The 23,688-nt window shown below is 46.4% G+C and overlaps 1 protein-coding gene across 1 annotated transcript in view; it reads right to left on the bottom strand.

Annotated features, from left to right (window-relative positions):
• The window catches only part of PLXNB1 (plexin B1), an 84,069-nt gene extending 64,313 nt beyond the window's left edge, over nt 1–19,756 (bottom strand). The window contains exon 1 of the mRNA XM_054180065.1: nt 19,737–19,756. The gene's annotated coding sequence lies outside the window, so the exon portion shown is untranslated. The remainder of the gene's footprint in view (nt 1–19,736) is intronic.
• Between the last annotated feature and the right edge of the window lie 3,932 nt (nt 19,757–23,688).

The raw sequence follows: 23,688 nt of genomic DNA, 5'->3' as shown, positions 1-23,688 counted from the left end.
TAAAATTTCAACCCTCCCTGGCCCAGTGCCTTATATCCTTAAGAGCCACTCAATACTGTCTACCCCCTCTTCCTCTGTAAGGCAGCTGCCTAGGCTCCAAGCTCAGCATACCTGTCTGCTGGTAATGTGCTTCAAACTCAGGCAGTGCCAGGGCAGGATTATACACATTTCTTTTATCTCCTCCTGCACTTGTGCTGTGATGAAGGAAGAGTTACACCCTCCCCACCTGGCAGCCAGTGTGTATTCAAACAGTGAGAAACTCACTGTCTTTGTTTGGGTCATCTAAGGGTCTACAGGGAGTTTCTTTTTACAGAGGGTTTTGTTTAGTTGATAGTCTTGTTATTGCTGTTGTTGTGTTTGTTTGGGTGTTTTTTTTTGTTGTTGTTTTGTTGCTTTTTTTAAACAAAACAAAATAAAACAGCCGTGGGAAGGACCTTCGCTGTTCCTAAAGCTACTTTCATCACAAACTAAACCAAGACTTTAAAATGTTCTTTCAGGGACATAGGCTATCAAGAATCAAAATAACCATTGCTTTGCCATGTAGTCTGTCAAACGACACTAGCTATGGATTTATCCCCTATGATACCTTTAAAGCACTTTGTAAGGTTTCTCTTGAAGGGTGCTTGTAGCCAGGTGGGGGTCAGTCTCTTCTCCCAGGCAACCTGTGACAGAACAAGCGGACACAGTCTCAAGCTGTGCCAGGGGAGGTTTAGGCTGGATGTTAGGAAGAAATTCTTCACAGGAGGAGTGATTTGCCATTGGAATGGGCTGCCCAGGGAGGTGGTGGAGTCAGCATCACTGGAAGTGTTTAAAATGAGACTGGATGAGGCACTTAGTGGCACAGTTTAGTTAATTAGATGGTGTTGGGTGATAGGTTGGACTTGATCTCAAAGGTCTTTTCCAACCTGGTTAATTCTGTATTCTGTAAACATCTACATCAATAAAAGCCTCCTCCATAACACCTGCAGCTACAGAACTAATATATCAAAAAGATGATTACACTGAGCATCCATAAAGTCAGTAAGCTCTGGAACTCAGGCTACCCCTTGTGCAAATCAAATACAAACCACTCCCTAACTGTACAGACACACACGTGGAGTGTGGCTGTGGGAACGGCAGCTCATTCAGCACTACCCTTCACTGCCAGAAGGATCTCTAAATGTAAAAGCTTAATAGAAACAGTTAATGTCCCAAGTGTGGCTCTGAGCCATCTGAGCTCTGTGTGTAATATAATCGGGTTCCTAATGCTCAGAATAGCACTCTGGAGTCCTAGCACAGACTGAGACCTCACTGTATTAAGCGTTGTGTAGATAGCTTAGTGAGGCCGTTTTCTCTTCTGTAAAATTACTGAGCACCATATACAGGAACCAACCATAAACCATATTTTACAGAAGCTCAGACACAGGAGAGCAATGTATACTTTTCAAATGTCTTTTTTTTTTTTGGCAGCTAAATCAAGTTATTTTCACAAACGCACCGTGGGGAGGGAAGGGAACACTGAGGTTACTCTCTCTGCAGAGCAGACAGGCACAAGTCCATTTCAGCCAAAGCTCACTGAGGCTCTTTATGCTCCCGTTCAGTGACAGAGGTCACTTGTCAAAGGCTGAACCAGATCTGGTACTGGGCTGCCTGCTAAGCACGCTGGCAAGAGGATCTGAGCCGTACCCTTCTCTGCAGTTGTTTGCGTTTCTTTGGGAACACCAAAGGCCTGGAGTCCCTCCCAATGCTGCTTGCACCACCTTTGCTAAAAACATGCCTTTTAGCTCCAAAGTAGAATTTGCCTTAAATTCCTCATGCTCTGAAGAAAGGAAGCTCCTTCACGTGATTTATGAAGAAGGTAATTGCTCGTGTTGGCCAAAACCACCTCGTTTGTGCAAATTCCCATTCTTTTGGCTCAGACTTCAGGGTATTTTTCTAACACAAATACAGGCCAGATCCATGCCCAAGACCCTCTTCAGGTTCACACTGCGCTGCAGGTGCTGCGCCCTGCTCATACCTCCAAAGCATCTGGAAGTCTCAGCTTTTCAATTCATTGATTTTTAAGAGGCACCAGGTCATGCTGTCTGGCCCTCAGTTGATCACAGCTCATGAGCTCTCTGCACATTTCTGGCTTGGGCACCGTATGTGCTTGAAATGAATAGAGACTGGATGCCTTCTGGCAAGATGCCGGAGGCAAAGGCCTCAGGAGAGAAACCCAGCATTTCCCAGGCTGATGCAAATGGACAGGCATCCCCTCGCTTCAACTCTTATTTTCTATTGGTGAAAAGACAAGGAGCTGGCTATTATGAGGGGGGAAAGCAGAAGCTGTAGGGTACAACACAGCTGCAAACCTGTTCTCAAAGCAGTATCTTACAAAAAGCAGCAGAAATAGGCAGCTGAGTAGATGGGAGCCCTTTGCAAAAACAAGGCAAATACCACTGCAGGATAATCTCTTGATATAGGTTGCTCTTCAGATCTGCACTAGCCTGAATGCCCCAATGCAGTGAGAGAAAATGCTATACAGTGGAGAGCAGGAAGGGACTATGTATGGGCATGAGAAGGAGCAGGCTATGTATGAAATAGGACATTTGTCTCTCAGCCAAAAAGAGCCAATATTTTCAGTACTGTTTTGCCTTTCCTCTGCTGTTTTTTTGTAGCTGAGAGGAATCCTGCCAGTCCATTGCACAGCGTTTCTGATCAGAGCTCATTGTCCCGCCTGCTGCCCTGGCAGAGGGCTCCCCTGGAGCTGACTACTCAAAGGGTAAGGGACAGAGAAAAAGAGGGCACTAAAAATGTGCCTGCCAAGGGTTGGGTGCCAGCACATTCTCCTGAGCTCCACAGAACAAGTGGGGAAGCAGGAAGAGAAACTTTCACAAAGCTTTTTCTTAAACCAGATTTACAGGGATACAGCAACACAGAGTAGAGTCATGAGAGAGGGGAGCCTGAACAAGTTAATAGCCAACCAGCAAGGCTGTCATGAGAGACTGCAACCAATGACAGATTTCCAGAAACACCAAATCCAAAACAGTTGCCTGCAGACCAACTTGAAGCTGCTGCTGCCTCCATTCTTTCTGCACCACTGCAATGCAATCATAACTACAGCATTATCCTTCCCCTCCTGAACTCTGTTTTTCTAAGAGGTGATCACACTGAAAACTATCTTGTCTCTTTTTTTGTATGCCACGAGCAATAAGGATCTGAAAGTCTGGGTTTTAGTAACTAAAGTAACTGCTGGGGAGATATTACTGGAGAGTTTTGCCAGAAGAGACAAGAAGAGCCTTGGTGCGTACAAAGGATTTGGTGCAGAGCTGTGAGGACAGCAATAATAGAAGTCCCATTGCTGTGGTGGATATTCCCAAGGCTATGGGCAGGAGGAGGAAGGGGAGACAAGGAGGAAGGGGAGACAAGGAGGAAGGGGAGACAAGGAGGAAGGGGAGACAAGGAGGAAGGGGAGACAAGGAGGAAGGGGAGACAAGGAGGAAGGGGAGACAAGGAGGAAGGGGAGACAAGGAGGAAGGGGAGACAAGGAGGAAGGGGAGACAAGGAGGAAGGGGAGACAAGGAGGAAGGGGAGACAAGGAGGAAGGGGAGACAAGGAGGAAGGGGAGACAAGGAGGAAGGGGAGACAAGGAGGAAGGGGAGACAAGGAGGAAGGGGAGACAAGGAGGAAGGGGAGACAAGGAGGAAGGGGAGACAAGGAGGAAGGGGAGACAAGGAGGAAGGGGAGACAAGGAGGAAGGGGAGACAAGGAGGAAGGGGAGACAAGGAGGAAGGGGAGACAAGGAGGAAGGGGAGACAAGGAGGAAGGGGAGACAAGGAGGAAGGGGAGACAAGGAGGAAGGGGAGACAAGGAGGAAGGGGAGACAAGGAGGAAGGGGAGACAAGGAGGAAGGGGAGACAAGGAGGAAGGGGAGACAAGGAGGAAGGGGAGACAAGGAGGAAGGGGAGACAAGGAGGAAGGGGAGACAAGGAGGAAGGGGAGACAAGGAGGAAGGTGAGACAAGGAGGAAGGGGAGACAAGGAGGAAGGGGAGACAAGGAGGAAGGGGAGACAAGGAGGAAGGGGAGACAAGGAGGAAGGGGAGACAAGGAGGAAGGGGAGACAAGGAGGAAGGGGAGACAAGGAGGAAGGGGAGACAAGGAGGGAAAAGTGGTGTTTCTGCTATTGCTTTGCCATTTAAGGCACTGTCATTGTCACCTTTCAGATGTGTAAGTATGAGAGACAGCAGCAGCTGAGGTGCAGTAATTAGGAGAGAGAGAAGTGCAGGCCTTGTCTCACATCTTTCTGTTAAGATGCACTTTATACTTTGGCAGGTTTAACAGTCCCCAGTGAAAATAAGCCATCTGCATCTACTCCAGTAGACTGTCCTCATTTCTGAACCTTTCAGAAAGTTCTGGAGAAATCAGTGTTGCCTCCCTGCTTTTTGTCAGGCCCAAAAGCAGTCACAAATCCATTAGTTCTCTTACAGTAACACAGGAACACTGGCTCTAGACCTGTTCACAAGACATCCACTTCAAAAAAAGGGTTTTTTCCCTTTTATTCAAGCATCTGCTGAATTCCAAGTTTCAGTGCTCTCTGAAGTGCCAGCAGTGAAGCCAAGAAGGATGGGACCAGGCTCATTCAGTTCTATTCACAAGCACCCTTCCTGAAGAAAGCCAATAACTTTCGGAGAGTCTCTGCAGACTTTGCTCAACCACTTTGCACACTGAAGAATGGCTGGTTGGTAATACTCTTTTTCACTCAGTGAGCACAGGCCCAAAGGTTTTCATCCCCATGAGCTCAGAAATTTCCATTGCCATTTGAGAGAGACATTTTCCTGGCAGTTCTCAAAAGATGCATTTGTAAAATAGGGAACAACCTCAAGGAATGCTAAAGCAAAGGAAGAAAGCTGTACGTGGACAGTCTTTCTACTTCAGCCAGGAAAGGAAATTCCTTCTCAGCACTGATGCCCCATAAACACAACCTCCTCTGCACCTACCACGTATCTGATCAACACAAAGTGCCCACTTGTCCACCCTACCTTTTACAAACATCTGGCGTTTTCTGAGGTGCTGTTTTCTCATCAGCTGGGACAACCACCAGCAAAGTATCAAAAAAAAGATAAAAAGTCCAGCAACACACATTTGTGTGTGCATGCCAGGCATGAAAGGAAAACAAGGGCTGCATGTCAGATGCCTGGAACCAACTGTAAGAGAGGTGAAGGTATTCTAGTGAGCTCACTCCAGGGAGTATACATTCATGTCATTGATTTTTGAACTTGCAGTCCACAGACTGTTGTAGTCTGCAAAGGTATTTAAAATAAGCAAATTCAGTACCATATCTATTAAAAAATGTTGAGAAGTCTGCAAAACCAAAGAAGTTGAAACTTTCTCCTTTCAAGTGCAAAACATTTAGCTGGCACAAAGCCAAGACCCAGGAAAAAAAAAGCCCTAGTCAGTAGCTCAGGAATGCCAGCTCTTAACACAAACCAAAAGCACACAAACCCTCTGGCTGGGCAATTCACAGGATCATCTCTCACCAAAGATTCACTTAAAATTGCACTCTTAAAATTACATCTATCGTCCATCTCCTTGATTCTGTGCCAGGGAAACCTAACCAAGAGTCTCCAAAGCAGTCAGCTGAGTGAGCTATTTTTCTTACCTTGCTTTGGGAAACTCTTTCTTAGCATCTCTCTAAAGAGAAACAAGAAGGCTTCCCATCACATCAGGCAGAATCCCTTCCATCACTCCCAGCTCTTTAGTAAAGGCATTCCTGAGGCACACTGTGCCCTAATAAATCAACACAAGGGCTCCAGGTTTCCCTGGCAGCTGGAAGCTGGAATTCTGCAGAGAAGGCAAACACCTCCCCAGCTAAAGCAAACACAGCCAGGGAGCCCCTGTGGTGCATCCACAGCTACTGTCAAAAGAGGGACAAGAAAGAAGGTGGGCATTTGTCTGACAAAAGGCAATCCAACTTAAAAACAGGAGATAGCCGTGAGTCCAGCCCTGACCTAGGCACTCCTCTGTGCAGGCATGTGCCTGCCAAAACATTTTATCAGAGCACAACCACAGAGCTTCATTCTTGGAGCAATGACCATCTTGCCCCTGACGTGGATGGTAGCTTTTGCCTTTAAGAGCATTTGCTTTAGCATTTAGGAATCTCATGTAAAAGATCCTGCAAAAACACAGAACAAAAATAGCCCAGTCTTGTGCAGCTTAACTCTAAAATAAACGAAGACAAAGGAAACAGCCCTGATCAGTATGAGCCTCAGTCAGCTCAGCAGAACAAGACGATGGCTGTTTCTAGGGGTAAAGGGAGGTGTTTGAGTTGGTTTTTCTCTCTCTCCCTGCCCACCCCCCCCTTCCTTTTTAAACTACATTACAGAAAAGACCTGATGAAAGATTTTAGACAAGAATTATTAGGTGGCTTGGCACACATTTATGGCCCAACCACCTCTCACATTGAAACCAAACCAGTATTTTTCAAACGCAGCACAAGGAAACAACAGAGGCTACTGTTACCAGACAAGCAGCACTACGAGTCCGACTTCCAGTGCTAACATTTGCTAGAATGCATACAAAAAACACCCCTGCTTCAAAACCTCATTTTCAGCTGCACTTGGCAAGTAAGGGAAGGGAGTAGCCAAGGCAGGGCTGAAACAGTGACAGTAAATTAAAAGCTGATTGTCTCAAATGCTTTTACAACAGGCACAAACCCACTGATAGCTTCAAAATACATCTTATTTACTAAAGTCAAGGCATCTTCCTCAGGCACACCCTGGGAGCTGGGGTAAATAGCCAGGTTTCAACATCTCTGACACTTGATGGTTATGGTCTTCCACAGGGAGTTTCCAAGGACAGCCTTCAGTGCACAGATGGGAGGTAGTGCAGGATAAGCATGAACAAACTCCCCTTAGGTCAGACCTGATCTGTACCACAAACCCAAGTCTTCAGCTTCCACAACACCATTTGGAGCCCTCACTTTGGGATCACTGTAAAGCATATTTTCCCCTTCCCACTCCCCTTAAGAACCACCAGATCCTAGTCTAAAAGCAAATAATGCCTTTAAGGGAGATCCTGGTCTACCTCTATGTGCATAATTGAGAAGCACACACGCCAGGCAGCTAACAGTACACAGCAATGGTGGAAAACCAACAGACCCATCAGTAGGTGAGGGCCAGGAGCTCCCCTCCAGCCCCCAAATAAACAAACTCACAGATTGCTGCATGAGATTCATCCTGCTGAGCTGTGTGCTGTTGTGGAAGACTTTTGAGTGGCAGCAGGGCACTCAGAAGCCCTGGGTCTCAAGAAAAGAATCACAGATGAATGTGTTGGGTGAAGGACTCGTACATATGTATGTGTGGCGAGACAGACACAAAGAAGGGGGTGGTGGTGGTGGGTGGGGAGGGCGCAAGACTTGTCTAAAGGCCTTGTGCTTATTTTGACCTTTCAGTTGAAGATTCTCCGAGAAGGCACTGTTCAGCCCCAAGCCTGATTAGATGTCTTGGGAAAAACAGAGCACAAAGCATCACACATGAATGAGCACAGAGCCATAATACGATCCCGATATTCCCACCCATCCATATGGCCAAAAAAGCTAAGTTCTTCAGTGCAAACATTGGCAATGGCAACATGAAACTAATGTGTTAATTAGCAGACTTTGCAATCCAGCACACGACAGAGATTGCCAATGTTGGCTATTATATAGTCAATCATGAGCCAAGCAGAACAACTACCACCTTAGTTAACCCATTCAGAACAATGTTAATTACTTGCAAATTGCAGGTTTCTAGAGGGAGCAGAACAAGGTCTGTTTTCCAAACTTCTTTTCTGAGAGATATCTTATAACTTGTTTTGTATGGCAAGCTCTCCATCACTTGCAACTCTTCTCTTTATTAACATTCAGTCTCAAATGAGATGAGCCTTTAGCTTTAAGGAAGTTCAGGTAAGCTCACTGCCTTGCTTTACACATCAGACTAAATGAGAGCTCAATGATTTATCTGGCCTTATAAAACTGTAAGTTCATTTTCAGCCTGTCACAAGTTATTCTGAAACAATTATAGGCTAAATGATAACATTCATCAGATTTAAATCTCATATGGGAGTTTCACACTGAATGCAAGAGAAGATTAAAGAGAGTAACTGAAATTGCTTAAATGCAATTGGATTTGAACACATGCATTTACACACCAATTGCTTATTAAAAGCCTACTTTCCTACAAAGTTTAATCAGTAAGATAATTGCCACCAAACAGGTCCAATAGAAATGATCAACATAATGGTGAGAAAAATATTGTGAGAAATAGAAAGATTTCATTCTCAAGAGACATCCTAAGCACAAACCTTGGGATAACACTCTCATCATGAACAAGATTCTTTATGCTCAAGATGTACTTACTTACATTGCATAAAACATTTAGACAAACTTCAAGAGGGAATAAAAGAAAGGGAAAAAAAGGAGGAATGCAACTGCATTAATCTTGGGGTTATTTCTAAAGCACAGCAAACCAGAATCAATTGCAGCAGGACTAGTGAGAGTCACATAATTTAAGGTAAGACCACTCTGACTTCCTGCCTAATACACAGGCACTGTTCCATTTCATCCACTCACACCTCCACAAAACCCATTAAGTGGTTCTGTGAAATGTAGCGGTTTATGGCATCCAGACTAGAGGCCTTTGGAGGTCAAAACATAAGTTCACTACTCTCCTAGTAGTTTGCTCCAATGGCTCCATCATTCTGTCTAGCAGTAAAGCCACTCTAATTTCTTATTTGTTTGCCTTCTGCCTTGAGCCATTAATTCCTCCTCTGCTGGATTAAAGAGGAGCTCCTCAGAGTGAATTATGCACATGCTTTAACCAAGTCATCTCTCAATGGCTTTTTTGGCAATCAACAGATCAGTCAGTCTCTCATTACAAGGTACCTTCTTGAGTGATTTAACAACTCACTTTAAAAACCAAAACAAAACCAAACCAAACCCAACAATTTTATTGTCATCCCCCCACCTCCTCCCCCTGCTTCAGGGTCACTGCGCTAGCCAAGCACACAGTCAGTGAACGATCTGCAGCTCTGGCACACAGAAGCCTATACTTGCCTGCATCACATGGATGCTATTTCACTAGACCCATTTTACAGCCTAACGGAGGAGCCACAGAAATCATAGACTGCAAAGATGCTATCAGTTAGCTAATAATTATCTGACTCCACCGAGTGTAAGGAACTTGTGTCTTAATCACCACTTAATCACTTCTTCACAAGCGCGAAGGAGAATTCCAATAATCGATCTCCATTCTGCCGAAGATTTACACACTGCTCAGGATCTTCAAGCAAGAACATCCCAACAGACCTGTCACTTCCATCCATGGTTCTGACTTTGCCCTCAGCGTTGCCTGCTTCTCTGCTGAACCAACACTGGCAGTGGCTTCTATATTTATTTCCAGAATACTGATGAACTATGGAACAGTTGAGTATAGTACCGATGCTCATTGAAGATGCCGACTAGGAATACCACCTTCCAACATGTCCTCAGTAACCCATGATTTTAAAGGCATCAGTCTTTTTATCTTTTTTTTTTGTTTGTTTAATTAAATAATTATGAGGTATGCTGTTGATGTTGGCACAGATCAATTATTCACCCCTTTGTATGCCTCCAAGACAAACATCCTAAAAAACACATTACATGAACGCATTCACCGGCTGCCCTGGACTCATGTGCTCATTTCCAGCTGCTCCTTCTTACTATTAACACAACCTCTGAAGCCTTCAGGGATGTATATCCTCTGAGGTATACATCAAACCCAATAAATACCTATCTCAAATCTCCCAAAAGACCCAAGTTACTCAAGATACATAGAATATACATACATAGAATAAACCAGGTTGGAAGAGACCTTCAAGATCATCGCGTCCAACCCATCAACCAATCCAACACCACCCAAACAACTAACCCACGGCACCAAGCACCCCATCAAGTCTCCTCCTGAACACCTCCAATGATGGCAACTCCACCACCTCCCCAGGCAGCCCATTCCAATGGGCAATCACTCTCTCTGTATAGAACCTTTTCCTAACATCCAGCCTGAACCTCCCCTGGCACAGCCTGAGACTGTGTCCTCTTGTTCTGGTACTGGCTGCCTGGGAGAAGAGACCAACATCCGTCTGTCTACAACCTCCCTTCAGGTAGTTGTAGAGAGTAATAAGGTCACCCCTGAGTCTCCTCTTCTCCAGGCTAAGCAACCCCAGCTCCCTCAGCCTCTCCTCATAGGGCTTATGTTCCAAACCCCTCACCAACTTTGTTGCTCTTCTCTGGACTCGTTCCAGCAAGTCAACCTCCTTCCTAAACTGAGGGGCCCAGAACTGGACATCACTGCACGAATAGCATTAATCCCTTGTAGATGTTCATCAGACACTCCATATCACAAAGACAAGCACCTCCTACTACTCCTGCTCTAACAGGAGGCCCATCAAACTTCTACCTCTAACCATCATTTCTGTTTAATGACAGTTCTCATTTTGTGTTCTGTGTCAAATGTACGTCTAAGTTCACAAATTCCACAAGGCAGAGAGCTCATGCTCTGTGTGCAGGCAGCAGCACAGGCCAGGGTTTGGGCACAGGTCAGTGTGACAGCAGGAGGATTCTGCCCATTGTCCCACTCAGAAGAAAACAATTCCAAGGCAATAGTACAGAACGAGATCTGGGGCTTCTATCCATCAAAGTAAGAAACTTGTTATTGTGAACTTCCTCATGCAGCTGCCTGGGAACACTAATATCTGGCAGGGACACTTTCCTCTTGGATGAGCTTCTCAACAGAGCTCCAAGCAGCAGGAATATGCAGCCCATGGAAAACTGGTGACAGGGAAGGCTACTCACTGGTTCATACAGAAGGAGATCTGCTCCTATTTATGCATGACTGCTCAAGTGAACTGTGTGACTGCTTTTGTTGACCTGCTCTCAGCGATCTGTTCTTTCAGTAGGAACTCGAGGAGGAAGCCATGCTGGGACTGGGCAAAGGGGAACAAAAACAACACCCTGTGGACATAGCGAATGGACAGAAAATTCCCCTGCATGTTCTGCAAGTTTATTCGCAGTCATGCTTTGCATTGGCATTTCTAGCAGCTTTCTGGGACACCTTCACACATCAAAGCCCAAGCTACACCACAGTAGTCATTTTGACTACATCTACTTTAGAAATTGATTAGACCATTGATTTTTTTCTTAGCTTAGATAGACATCAAATGACCTTTCCCTCCCACAAAAAAAGGGTGAATTTACACATGTAAACAGTCTCTTCATTTTTGCTCCCTTAGAAGGCAAGTCCTGATTTTCTTTTTCCACGCAGCTCTCAAAAGATCAAGTCTGCTTCCTCCACTTGAGTTTTTCACCTTTCTGTCCAAAACAGGCCAAAAGGACAAGACTTCTCAGTGCATATACAGAATAGCAACCTGAAGAATATCATGGCAAGATCACAGAGTGGTAAAAAGGAATAAATCAGTACCTGTTTGTAGACTAACAGATATACTTTAGTCAAGTGAAGAGGCATCATAGAGAATAGTCCCCAGTAGAGAATTTCATCATAAGCATACAGGTCAAGGCTTTCTCCATACAGAAAAGTTTTTTGAGATGTATTTTCATTACAGAGTGAAATAACAAAGATGCTTCATGTGTTTATATCAGTTGCAACCATTTCCCTCATGAATCATATGATTTCTACCTGCTTAAAATAAACACATAGCATTTTGGGCAAAGTTCCACTCTTAGGACCTTGTGCCTTCTGGTACTTCCTACGTGGTGCAGATAACAATCCCAGAGCTGAACAGCCAAGTGTCATTTGTGTTTTGATGATACAACAGGCTCTGGCAGACTGCAGAGAACACAAAGCCTGTAACTGTCACTGCAGCACCTGCTAGGACTGCCCTGTGTTGGCAGTGCTGGGAGGAAGGTAGAGAGATGCACTGCCCAATGGCTTTCAAACATTCAGGAGGCAATACAGGCAAAGGAGAAGGATGGAACCTCACAACTGCAAGTGCAGGTCATTCTCCCATCACAGCTTTGCTCCCATCCTGGGACTTGCAAGCTGCTGCTGACCACTGCACCAGACAAAAAACTGCAGGCAGCAGCAGAATATCAAGCTGCAAAAATCCTTACCCTGAAACATTCAAGTTTCTTGGGAATGCACAAGCAGAACACCAGCATACAAGTTCCTTCCAGCAGGATGCCCATCACTGACATCACTGCCTGGAAGGTAAACATCGTTTGGATGTCGTTTGTCTGCAATTAATGAGTTTGGCATTCACAGATCCACAGGAAGAGCTGTTGCTGTAGCAGGTCTGTGATGGTGGGATGCTGTAGATGCATTTGAATGGTTAGCTCCAAAATAACATGAGTGCACAATATGACCAACAGCTTGCCTACTCTTTCTACTCCTTCCAGCAGTTACTTGCAGACTTCAACAGTGGCAGCTCTCCACAGCACTGTGAAGCCTAATTATGTATTACAGAACAGTGGCCAGGGTAAATATGGGCCATCAAGGAAAGCTTCATGATGCTACCACCCTGTACATACAGGCCTCATTACCACAATGAAACAGAACAGTTATTTGCAAGACTGACGACGGTGAGCAAGCCCTTCTGTGTTTTGTGGACAGAAAATGCATTTACAAGGTTCAGGTATCCAGAACACAGTACTGTTACTGCAACACACAGGAATAGTTTTAAAACACAATAAGCAAGAAAGCATGACTGTCAGAGCTCTCCTTGAAGCCTTTAGATTTTTGTCACTGCTGAGCTTGTTACTGAAACTACTGACACAGGCTTCCACCTCCCCTGCAGATCAATTCAGTGTTGAGAAGGAAGGGGTCACGGTGACTTGGGCACTATGAGGACAGAGACTTGACTGTCCCAAGCCCAGAAAAGGCAGAACAGGCTAAATGGCTCTTTCATCTGTTCCTGTGCAGCTGCTCATATGGTGATGTTCCTGGCACACACAGTGCCTGCTCCACATCTCTGCTGCTGTGGAGAGTAACCTTGCAGGTAGGTGTCCTCTTGGTGCTGTAGACAAGAACAGCATTTCTAGGGCAGCTGCTCTACCTTATTTCTCCTTTCTCTTTAGCTCTACACCACATGCTCTGTGCCCAGCACTCCTGACAAGCAGACACTCCAGCACTGGGACTCCCAACTGCCTGTTACTGTGGCCAAAGAGTGCAGAGTACTCAGTCACTTGGAGATGGCAGGGCTGTAGGGACTGCCTTGCCAATTTAAATGCTGCCCACACTGCCAAGACGACAAGCTGGTAGCAAGCATGCAGGGCCATTTTCTAATTACACATGCACTTCTATAGGCTGTCACACTCCTGAGGAACATTTTCTGGTTACAAATCTCAGAAAGACAGGAAAAATCTGGATGATAGAAACAAAGAAACACTGAGAGAGTCAGCGGTACTCCTTACATCAGCGGTGGTCCCCCAAAAGGATAGTCACCTCTTCTTCACTGCAGCCATGAGAAAGCTGCACTGACATGCAGGCCAACCAGCAAAAGGCTCTTGTGATCTTTGCTTTAAATCTCTCTCAGCAGCTGCAGGTTAACATGAAATGCAATCCAAGATATTTCAGCCAAAGATCAGATTATAAATTTGCAAACGCCTTGTTCTCCCTGGGTCCTTCAACACTGCTGCAGCCTCATTTCACCAGTTCCTCTCAAAAGGCTAAGCTGGCTCAAAGGAGTTGGCAAACAAACAGAGCCCCTGCTTGCTACATCTCTGTTTCCCACAGTGGCAGACATAGCTCCCATGCAATGAATTCAGCTGCAGCCCCATTTGCCATTCTCCTGGGCAGAACCATTCAGTGACGGACTGCAACCTGCACACAAGAAGTCGAGCAGTATGCCAACACAGATCAAAACACTGACAGCAATGGGATTCAGAAGTCCAGGAATTACATTTGCACCACAGCTCTCCAGCACATTTTGGCCTCACTAAAGGTAGGAGACAGTTTAGGATAAGTAAAAGAGATCTTAACTCTTGTGCATGAAAGACAGCAGACAGATGATCCCAGAAGTTACCAAAATGCTCTCACATAAGATAATTTGCCACCAGGTAATCCACTAACAGAATTGTTCTTTCCAGCATTTTCAGGTTAGTCTGATGCAAAAAATCTTGGGATCAAAGCTGAAAAGTGCTTAACAGTTGCTCCAAGCTGTCCAAAACCCAACATCAACTTCAGTGATAACATTATTTCTGACTAAGTCTGGTCTGGCAGGTACAAGAGCATCTTTAAATCCCTTGTTCCTGTGCTTTAAACTCTTGTGGTCCAAAGGACTTTCAGCTGAGCACTGAACATTTGCAGGGCAGAATATGCCAGAGGCATATTCTCAATCATCTGCTTGGCCAGCTGTTCACAGAGGTTGGCAGCCCTTTATGGAAATTAGAGAGCCCAAAAATCCCTCACAGACTTATAGAGGAGGGTGGGGCATGGCTACTGGTAAGCAAGAGGGACTTCAAGAGCACACATCCTTCAGGAGTCAGGACCAGAGTGGGGAAATCAGCTGTGCCCCAGCTCTTAGGGTAACCCCACACAAAGAATAGGGAGGTCATCCAACCAAAATGTGAAATGGTGTGGTATAGGAGAGTTCAAGGAACAGAGACTGAAACAAAAGTAATTTTGAAATAGGCATACATGGGCAGAAACCCTAAGCTGAAAACACTACTTTTATGTAGCAATTTTCAGAATCATTATAATAGGGTAAGATGTCAAATACACCCACTCCATTTATAGAATGACATGCAATTTAGTCAGAAAACTGGTTTCATCAGCATAGATCCTGTTGCTACAGCATCACGAAATGCTTGAATACAATCAGTTTCCCTTACCTGCACAGTCCCTGTCACAACCACTCTGCCACGGCAGAGCTGCAGGGAAGGGCAGGACACAAGAAAGATCCCATTCTCCTTGTGATAACTTCAGCAGCAGTATGAATCCCATCACTGACAGGCAACACTGCATTTGGCTGAGATAAACCGAGACACACGCTGAAAACCAGAAGCTCCAAGGGCTGCACTGCCTTGAAATTCAGGATTAAGAAAAAGTTCAGAATAGAGTAAGAATGATCATGACTTGAAATTCTCTGCATCTGCTGATACAAAGCTTGTTAGCAATATAAAAAATTCATTTAGTTAATACATTAGAGTTGTGTATCCCAATGGCTCACCACAGATTCGAGGTGGGTATTCAGGTCACACAATTCCTAACCTTCAGTCCCTGGTGCAGAACTAGCCTAGCTAAACCAGGAACAAAGACCAACCCATCTACAGCCCTGGTGACACAGGGACAAAAGGCTTTCCATGTGAAATAGTAGCAAGGTAAAGCTACAACTGTTTCTTCAAGAAGAGGAAATAAATATAATTTCCTAAAAGGGAGTAGCTTTGAAGTTGCAGGAATCTTGAGAGCAGCAGCACTGGTGTAGAGCAGACACTGGGGAAACTCAACCCACCAGTTCCACGCTGTTCCATAGTTAAAACTTCAAAGGCAAAGCAATGAGAAATCTCACATGTTTGCCAGGCACAGAAGTGTTCCCCACAGTACTTGCAGTGTTTATACTACAAGTAAATAACTCAAGTTCACATGCAATTAAAGTCTGGCATCTGGGAATTTCCTCAGAACCTATATCATTTGAAGATTTACCTCATTTTGGTCAACACTTACAATCTTCCTATCAGATCATGCTAACAAAAAATTCTTTGCTACTTCATTTCCCCCCACACCCCCTGTTTCTGTCTCAGGGGTGGATTTTGAAGGTGAAATTCTAAAATTCAGAATATTAGATTTTTTTTTCCTTTAATTGAATCAATTTTTAAAACTCCAATCTACCTAAACTGACACCATTTGTTTATTTCCCCCCCCCCCCCCCCCCCAAGCATTGGGAGGTTATACTTCTAGTTAACAAAAAGGAGACTTCCTACAACCTCAAAATAGCTCAGAGGTCTTAGTTGCTACTTGGCTAGAAAAAAAAAATAAAAATAAATACTAGCAGTGCAAACAAGTCCTCCACATTTATTACTTCAGCAGCTGGAGAGAAAAAGCAGAGCCTCACAGAGATCACACCAAAGCACTGTGGTTCTTCCATTAGTCAAGGCTGCATGTCGGTACAGGTCGAAACATCCTGCTTCATGTTTTTCTACCTCTGCAGCTTAGCAAGTCTGAGCTCCAGCGACTACAACCCAGGCCAGTTTATGAAGCAGAGGCACATCTCAGGTATGGCTATAGCAGACCACAGCATGAAGGCTGATCCTACATGGTCCTAGAGAGCTATGCAGTTGGCAAAACTCACTTCAAGCAGTATTTAGAGTCCCTAGACTCAGTGTGCTGAGGGGGAAGGTCTTTGGGCTCTCACCACTGTGCTGGAGTGAAGACTGTGCAACACATGAAGTCACTTTTCCCAGCTGAATTAAGCATCTGCTCTGCCTCCTGGAACAGCAGCAGCATGTGTGCATACACGCCTAATGTCCCAAATGCTTGCCCCCGAAAAACACACCCAAGAATTTTCTAAGAACTGTCTTCCAGCACCGAGAGCAGACAACACTCAAACAACAATCAATAGAAACCTCCTCTAAAGACATGATCACAACCATCAGGACATCAAAGACACCTCCAATAACAGGACAAGGAAAATGATAGCAGCACAATGAAAGGCCAGCTGGCACATTCCCATAAAGGCAAAAGCAGCCCTCCTGTGGTTTTGACGAACAGCAGAAGATGAATCCTTTCCGATACAGTAATCCTGCAATCAGATACTCACAAGAACCGCAAATAAACACAAATCAAATCCAGGGCTTTGCCAGATTACAGGGAATGCAAAGGGGAGTCAGTAGCACACACCGGCTTTCCAGCACGCAGAGCACAAAGACATTTCACTGAAAATCCAGGTGAGCTAAAAGGGGCACCAGTCCAACCCCTGCTTCCTGAAACCAGCGCGTGTCTAGAGGGCTAATTCTTACAAGAAAGCAGGCAGGCTCATGCCTCCTCTGACTGCTACCACCCTGCACAGCCTGCAAGTCGGGATGAATCAAAGTCCTATCATCTTCCTCCAGGATGCCCTTATGCAAGATTGGGAGAATAAAGCTCAGAGCTTGGCTTCAACAGCCAATTTCAAGTTTCAGAGGAAAAAGCCCAACAGCTACAAACACAAACCAGAAGAGATGGAGAGGCTGCCAGAGTAGAGGAGAAACTGAACTCCTTGTGAGCCTGCTGTGAGGCAGCAGAAAAGGCTGAAACAAATGACCGAAGAGAAGTAAGGTAAATCTGACTGGTTCAGAGATAGAGCTTCTACCACAAAAAAAGACTAAGCCTTTGTGGGAAGTGGCTGCTTCACTTTCTTCCAAACTTCATCTGTTGTCTCTTTCGCCAGGTGACACCAAAGCCTAAAGCATTTCGTCTACTGAAAAAGATACCTCCCTGGACTCAACACTGCTGTCTACGCTAACCACTCTGGGAAACAAACAGCACTAGTACAAACCAGTGAGAACACTTGTTTATTTTCCCGTTGGACAGTGCTGGATAGCACACACCCCACACATAGACAACCTGGGTGGGTGCTTCTTCCTTCAGAACACACCCAACATACAACTGGCACCACTTAATGGCAGGCAGTCTCTCTCTAGGCACACAGGGCCACCTTCTGCAGCAATAGATACTTTCCAGACTTGTTCAGTCCTTGCAGGCTCTGCTGATGCTGCCAGGAAAGCTCACACGTGCCAGCAGCACCACTCACAGAAACAACCCTGCTTTACACAAAGACTGGCACCGAGGTGGAGGGAATGGCTCTGTGTGCTCCTTACAACCCTCTGTCAGCTATTCCCTCTGCCCTTATATGGGAACATACCGTGGCCCCGCCGGGAATATGATGCTGCTGGTGGACATGAAAGGTAAGGCAACACCTGAGCTGCCAGCATGCAAGGACAGGATTTCTCTTTTCTGAAAAGCAAGCAGAGTCGAGGAGCCCAAACTCTTCACAGCACTTATGCAGGAGAAAGCAGAGATTAGAGTGTTAACTGCTGACAGTCTGTGCCCACCTTTCTCAGGAGATTTATGCTGGTAATTTTAATCTTATTAAATATTGTTAATCGTATTACTAACCTAACTCTTTTCACGTGTTGGAAGAGATTTAAAGAGAAATTTCTGTATATGACCATGCTATGTTAAACACTTTCTAGCCAAATCTCACATTAGGGCAAGTCCCTGGTCTGCAGATTCCAGTTCTGCTACACACAGGTGTGGATGCACATGGTCTGCTTAGCACCACAATACCAATGAGCTGCCTTCCCTGTCAGATTCTTCTCTGCCCATAACCTGCTTGCCTGTTTCTCCCGGGATTCTGCTAGACATTCTTGGCCTCTGAAAGTGACCCTATTAAAACCTATGCAATTCCATGCCTGGCTTGTAACAACCAAGGGGAAGCACCACTTTCCCCATCAGAATGCAAACCCACGTAGCACAACAGCTCAGTGCATCAGCTCCCTCCTGAATTGGGGCAAGTGCCTCCGTCACTGGCTTAACTCCCAGCATCACACAGACACATCATTAATGTCACGCTCATCGATTTCTGCATTTTATACACACAGCACAACATGGGACTCCTGCGACCTCTGTTCAAAAAGTGAGACCAGAAACGAGCAGAGCACATTCAGCACTCTGCTCTGCACAGAATAAGGCACTTGTTTAGTAAAATACTGACCCCGCTGTTTTACAACACTCAGGATTGTAGCCCCTTCCTTTGTAATTACCGCAGCAGTCCAGATATTCTCTCAGGACTACTCCTGTTCCAGACTGCTGCCCCGAGATAAAGCAGCAGTCACAGAAAGTTTAGGTTTGAGAAAAGAAAGGTCTCAGATTGCACTGATGTAACAGAAAGCACACCTGCTTAGGGGGCACAGACACTTGCTGCAAACTGCTCAAAAGGAATGCGTTCAAGGTGGCAAATGAGATCTCCAGAACAACAGGACTCAACCACTCCCTTTCAGGACAGACAGTAAAATCGGCACTGATGGGAAGAAGGCCAACACATGGCCCTCCAGAAGCTAGAGCTATTGTGTTCATCGGGAAGGCACCTTTTTTACTGTTACTGCAAAAAGTGTTGAACAGATGGGAGAAGGCAGAGAAGTCAGCCTTCCCCGAGCTAGTAGTTTAAATGCAATTGTAAGTTAGCAAACCAGATTTAATCATTAAGCAACTTTGCTTTCTGTAGAAGACAGTCACTGCTGCCTCTGAGGTTGTAGGTTTCAGGAACACGATGATACTGACCTGAACACGGCCTGCCTTCAGCCCTTATTTACGGCTACATCTTTTGCTACCGACCATGGTACAGGGCCAAAGACACTCAAATCACGTGTTAGTCCTTTTGCTGATTAAAAAGGTACCCTGAGCTCCTCAAATAACACAGCTCCTGAGTAACTTCTGCTTCTTCCTTACATTTGAAACTTCCCAGCATCACACAGCTACACCGGTGCAATCCCAGGCGCAGGGCGAGGAACGGGCAGCTCTTTAACACGGCCGTAGGCTGTGCTGGAAGGGCTGTCCATTCTTCGCTCCGCGGCCAACTCGGTGCCACCACCGCCCCGCTCGGCTCGAAGCACTGCCACGGGTCCCACTAACCCGCTCCTCCCCGCCCAGCCGCAACCTCGCTTCGCCGCCGTTTATCCTCGCTGCCCAGCCGGTGCTCCGGCCGGTGGAGGGGCTCACCAGCTCCACCGCCCTTCCCACCGCAAAGCCCGGCTTGGAGTGGTGGACATTACCCTGTCCCGCTCGACAGCCCCCGCTGGGCCGCGGCCCGGCCCCGCTGCTCTGGAGGGGCCGCGCCCATCCCCCCGTGAGGAGACAAAGCGCGGCACCTGCCGCCGGCGGCTGACCCCCGGCAACGCGCCGCCAGCGCCCCCGCGGGCCGGGCGCGGCGGCGGCAGCCCAAGTACCCCCCACACCGCCGGTGTGCCGCCATCCCCACCGCCCCTCACCTGTCGCCGCCACGGCAGCCGACTCCCACTCAGCTCCCTGCCGCGCCGCCGCCGCGCAGCGCTGCCCGCACCGAGCCGCGGAGCCCCTATCCCGCCCCGCCCCGCGGGGACAACGCGCCCCCTCACTGCCACGCCCCCGGCCCCGCTCCGCCAATAGCAGCCACCCGCGCCGCGGGAACCACGCCCCGGACCCGCGTGGTCCTAGCGGCGGCCCGCTACACCCCACACACACTCTCCGGCAGCTGCTGGACCCCATTGGCTGCCGCCGGCTGGGCGTGGCCCGCGGCCCCCTCCTCGCCCAGCTCCCGGTGCCGAGCCCGGCTGTGCCCCCCCCTCCGCCCCATCCCACTCAAAGGGGCGTCGGCTCCAGAAACGGATGGACAAGGGGCTTCTGCGGTGAACGAGCTACCCCGGCGCCCTTGCCGGGCAAAGCCTGGGCTGTGGGCAGATAACCTGGATGCTGCCACCAGACAAAGTGATAGCTGCCGGCAGGACAAACCGCTGTTCCAGAGGTGTTTGCAACCGCTGCGTTGAAAGCGGGACTCAAACCGGTATATTCTGGAAGAAATCCAAGCGTTTCTCTTCTCTCTGTAATTCCTCACAGCGTAACTTTGGTGTTGGGTCGGAGAAGTCTTTGTGCGTGGCTGTCTTCAGCCGAGAGGTGTGAGCAAGTGGGCATCTATACAGAGCACAGGAAACGAAATGTGAAAGCAAACCCCGTATCTATCTACTGAGGACTCATCCTGTACAGGTTCAGGTGGCTCAGATACAGTATGGTTCCTATTTGCAGAGTAGGGGGGAAACAAGACATTAGCAATGTTCAAGACTGTGACAAAAGCGTTTCTGGGTACAAACCAGCAGAGAACACACTATGCCGTCTGCAAGGCAGTGGACAGAAAAGCATCATAAATTAAAAGCACCTGAAATGATCTATGTAATACAGTCTGAGTACTGGGTTTGTGATTTTTATTCATGTGAAGCTGGAATCTCATCATGAGAAGAGCAAATGCTTGTGCTCGGTGGAAGAGACAGAGGCATTTCTTACCCCTGAGAACTGAATGCATAAAACCCTCTCTCTGAATTAGGGGCAAGTTCTATCACTAACAGCTCTAGAGGGACAGAATTAATCTCCCATTTTTCTGGCTCACACTGTACCTTCTGTTTTCCCCAGATATTCTGGACTGTGTTGTGTCATTGATCAACACATGCAGTTAGTCTACACACAGTGACCTACTCTATGTACTGAAACTGATTACACAGCCCAGTGGCCATTTGCCTGCTGAGCCAACTGTCAGATGTTTGGAAATCCCAGACAAAAGACTAAGTTATTCTTCTATCACGCAGCCACTAACTCTGTGTGGGAAAAGGATGTGTCTGAGGACATGCAGAAGTGATACAGGAGCTGCAGGTTAAAGCAGACTCTGAGGAAGGGGGAACAAGTGGTGCTGGCCTGGGTTGTGCAAGTATAGAGGTCATGTATGCCAGGCTGCCCATCACTTTTCCTTTTTTGATAGAAGAAGCTGCAGATCTCTGCTTAAGACACAGAACTGCTCTGTAAGGAGCAGGCTTCCCTCCCACATGCATTTCTGACATTTCAGAGGAACATAGTTGGTGCAAGTCCCGTATCCACTAATGTCATTAAACATCTACTCACTTTTTTTAATCATTCATTAGCCTCTCATGCTCCTACCCCCACCCCAAAAAAGTGACTATTTTATGAAGGAAAAATACACCTGAAATTTTAGAGATGCTAACAGTCCCCAGGATCTGGCAGCATGATCACAGTCTCCCAAAGGAAGGAGGCGACTGCTGGCTGCCCCTCTGGACCTTTGCTCCTTGGCACTTTGTTATGCCGAGGAGTCCTTGGGACCCACTGTACACAGAGCTTGTAAGGACTCTCATGAGGAGACAGACGATCCCTGACTTGTTCCTCTTCCCACACAGTCAAAAACCATCCCATTACCACACTCTACCCACTCAATCGCTCTTCAGGGTAGAGCTCACTGAACAGAGTATAATCATCCCACTGATCAGAGACATTTTAAATGCACTCAAATTGCTTTCACCAGAATCCAGTTTGGGTGACTAAGAGCATTAAAAAAATCCCCAATTTTTCTTTGCTCCAACCTCTCTCTGACTCAAAACACTAATCCCCTTTGTGCCTTTCCTTCAGAGCCAGTCCCAACCTGCAGCCCCTTCTGTCTGGTAAAAAACATCTGCAAGCTTCACTTAAAAAAAAAAAAAAAAACAGCAAAAAGCCCCAGGAGAGCACACTGGGGGGGGGGAGGGGGGAAGAAATAAAAAAGCCCAAAAAACCCCCACCATAAAACAAAACCAGCTTTTCCTTCTGTCCCATGGAAGGGCTGGCACAGGGAGCTGGCTGCACGGCCTGCCTCAGGAGCAGGGCAGGAAGAGCTTCTGAGCACGTGAAGGATATTACATTGCTCCCTTCCTAGTTCTCTTAATGTACTTACAGCCCTCCAGAGTTAGAAAGATACTGTAAAACCACCGTGAGATTATGCACTCCCTTTGCAGGGAGGAGTTTAGTTTGGTCTGCACAAAAGTCTTCTGCAGAAGAAAGCTAGTTCTCAAACATCACACAGCTGAAAACAGTGTCACATAAAGAACAAACATTTTAAGGAACAAATCTAAAGAATTTTTGATTTTCATTTGTTCAGAAGCTTTTAAAAATACATTTAAAGCCATAAAGAATCCTCCTCTACAAAAGCCCTTGTTCATGTCTGGTTCTAAGCAGGTTAGCTAAGTTCCTTACGTAACTATTATGATAATCACAAGGCTAGCAGCTGCTTAGGCTCCTTTTGATTTTCTTCTTATTCTTCCTCCCCTCCAAGCCAGGGATGAGATGGGTTAAGAAAGTCACAAGGGATATCTGCATACTGTCTATAGCTTCTGGGAATAAACTGCATTTAGAGCAGTACTTCAGGGACCAGCAGAAGATTGGCTACATCTACCTCCTTGAAATCTGACTGTTCTTTCAAGTTTTTGGCTTGTCAGAACATTTAGAAACAACATTAAGGTCTTCATTATCCTCATTTGGGCACCTAGAGTTTTGCTAGCAGCAGCCTGTTGATGTTTAAGGATCTGCTTTTGAACATGCCTTGCACCCATTGTGGCCCCAGCAGTTTCAGCATCCTAGAACCTGCAGGAGCAGAGCAAGAATCCCTGAGCACACACCTACTTGCACAGGTTTGTTTTCTCTCTGCAGAACACAGTAAAACAAGCTTGGGGGGCTTGTGACTATCCCTTTATCTTAGAGCTCTGTGGCCTAAGCAGTTATGTTTTCCAGCATGACAGGTGATAGCTCTAGCCACACAGACTGTCACAATCACCTCCATGAAGATCAAGGATTGGAGGTCTCTGATGAAGTAGGTTACATGCATCAAACTAACAGAGGGAGCTGGGTGATCAGATTATGTGTTGGTACAGATGATGTGTTGGTTTCTTTCTAAACAACTCTTGAAGCACAGGGAAGTTCCTCAGCACATGTGCTAGCCAGTATTTAAACACAGCAATCTTTAATGGGCTAGCTTGCTTCAGGCAAACTCACAGAAATGACAGTGCAGGCTGCAACCATTTAAAGGCTCCCAACAGAAGTGTGCAAATGTCTAATAAAAACAGTCTTTAAACAAACCTCCTTGCCTAGTATTTAAAAATTGGTCAAGAAACCACCTTACAAATTTGATGCTGAAAAAACCCCACCCCAACAACTAAGGCA

This window comes from Dryobates pubescens, chromosome 1 (assembly GCF_014839835.1).
Source record: "Dryobates pubescens isolate bDryPub1 chromosome 1, bDryPub1.pri, whole genome shotgun sequence".
Lineage (NCBI taxonomy): Eukaryota > Metazoa > Chordata > Aves > Piciformes > Picidae > Dryobates > Dryobates pubescens.
Note: the sequence above shows the minus strand (reverse complement) of the source record. Positions and strands in the feature narration are given on the sequence as shown.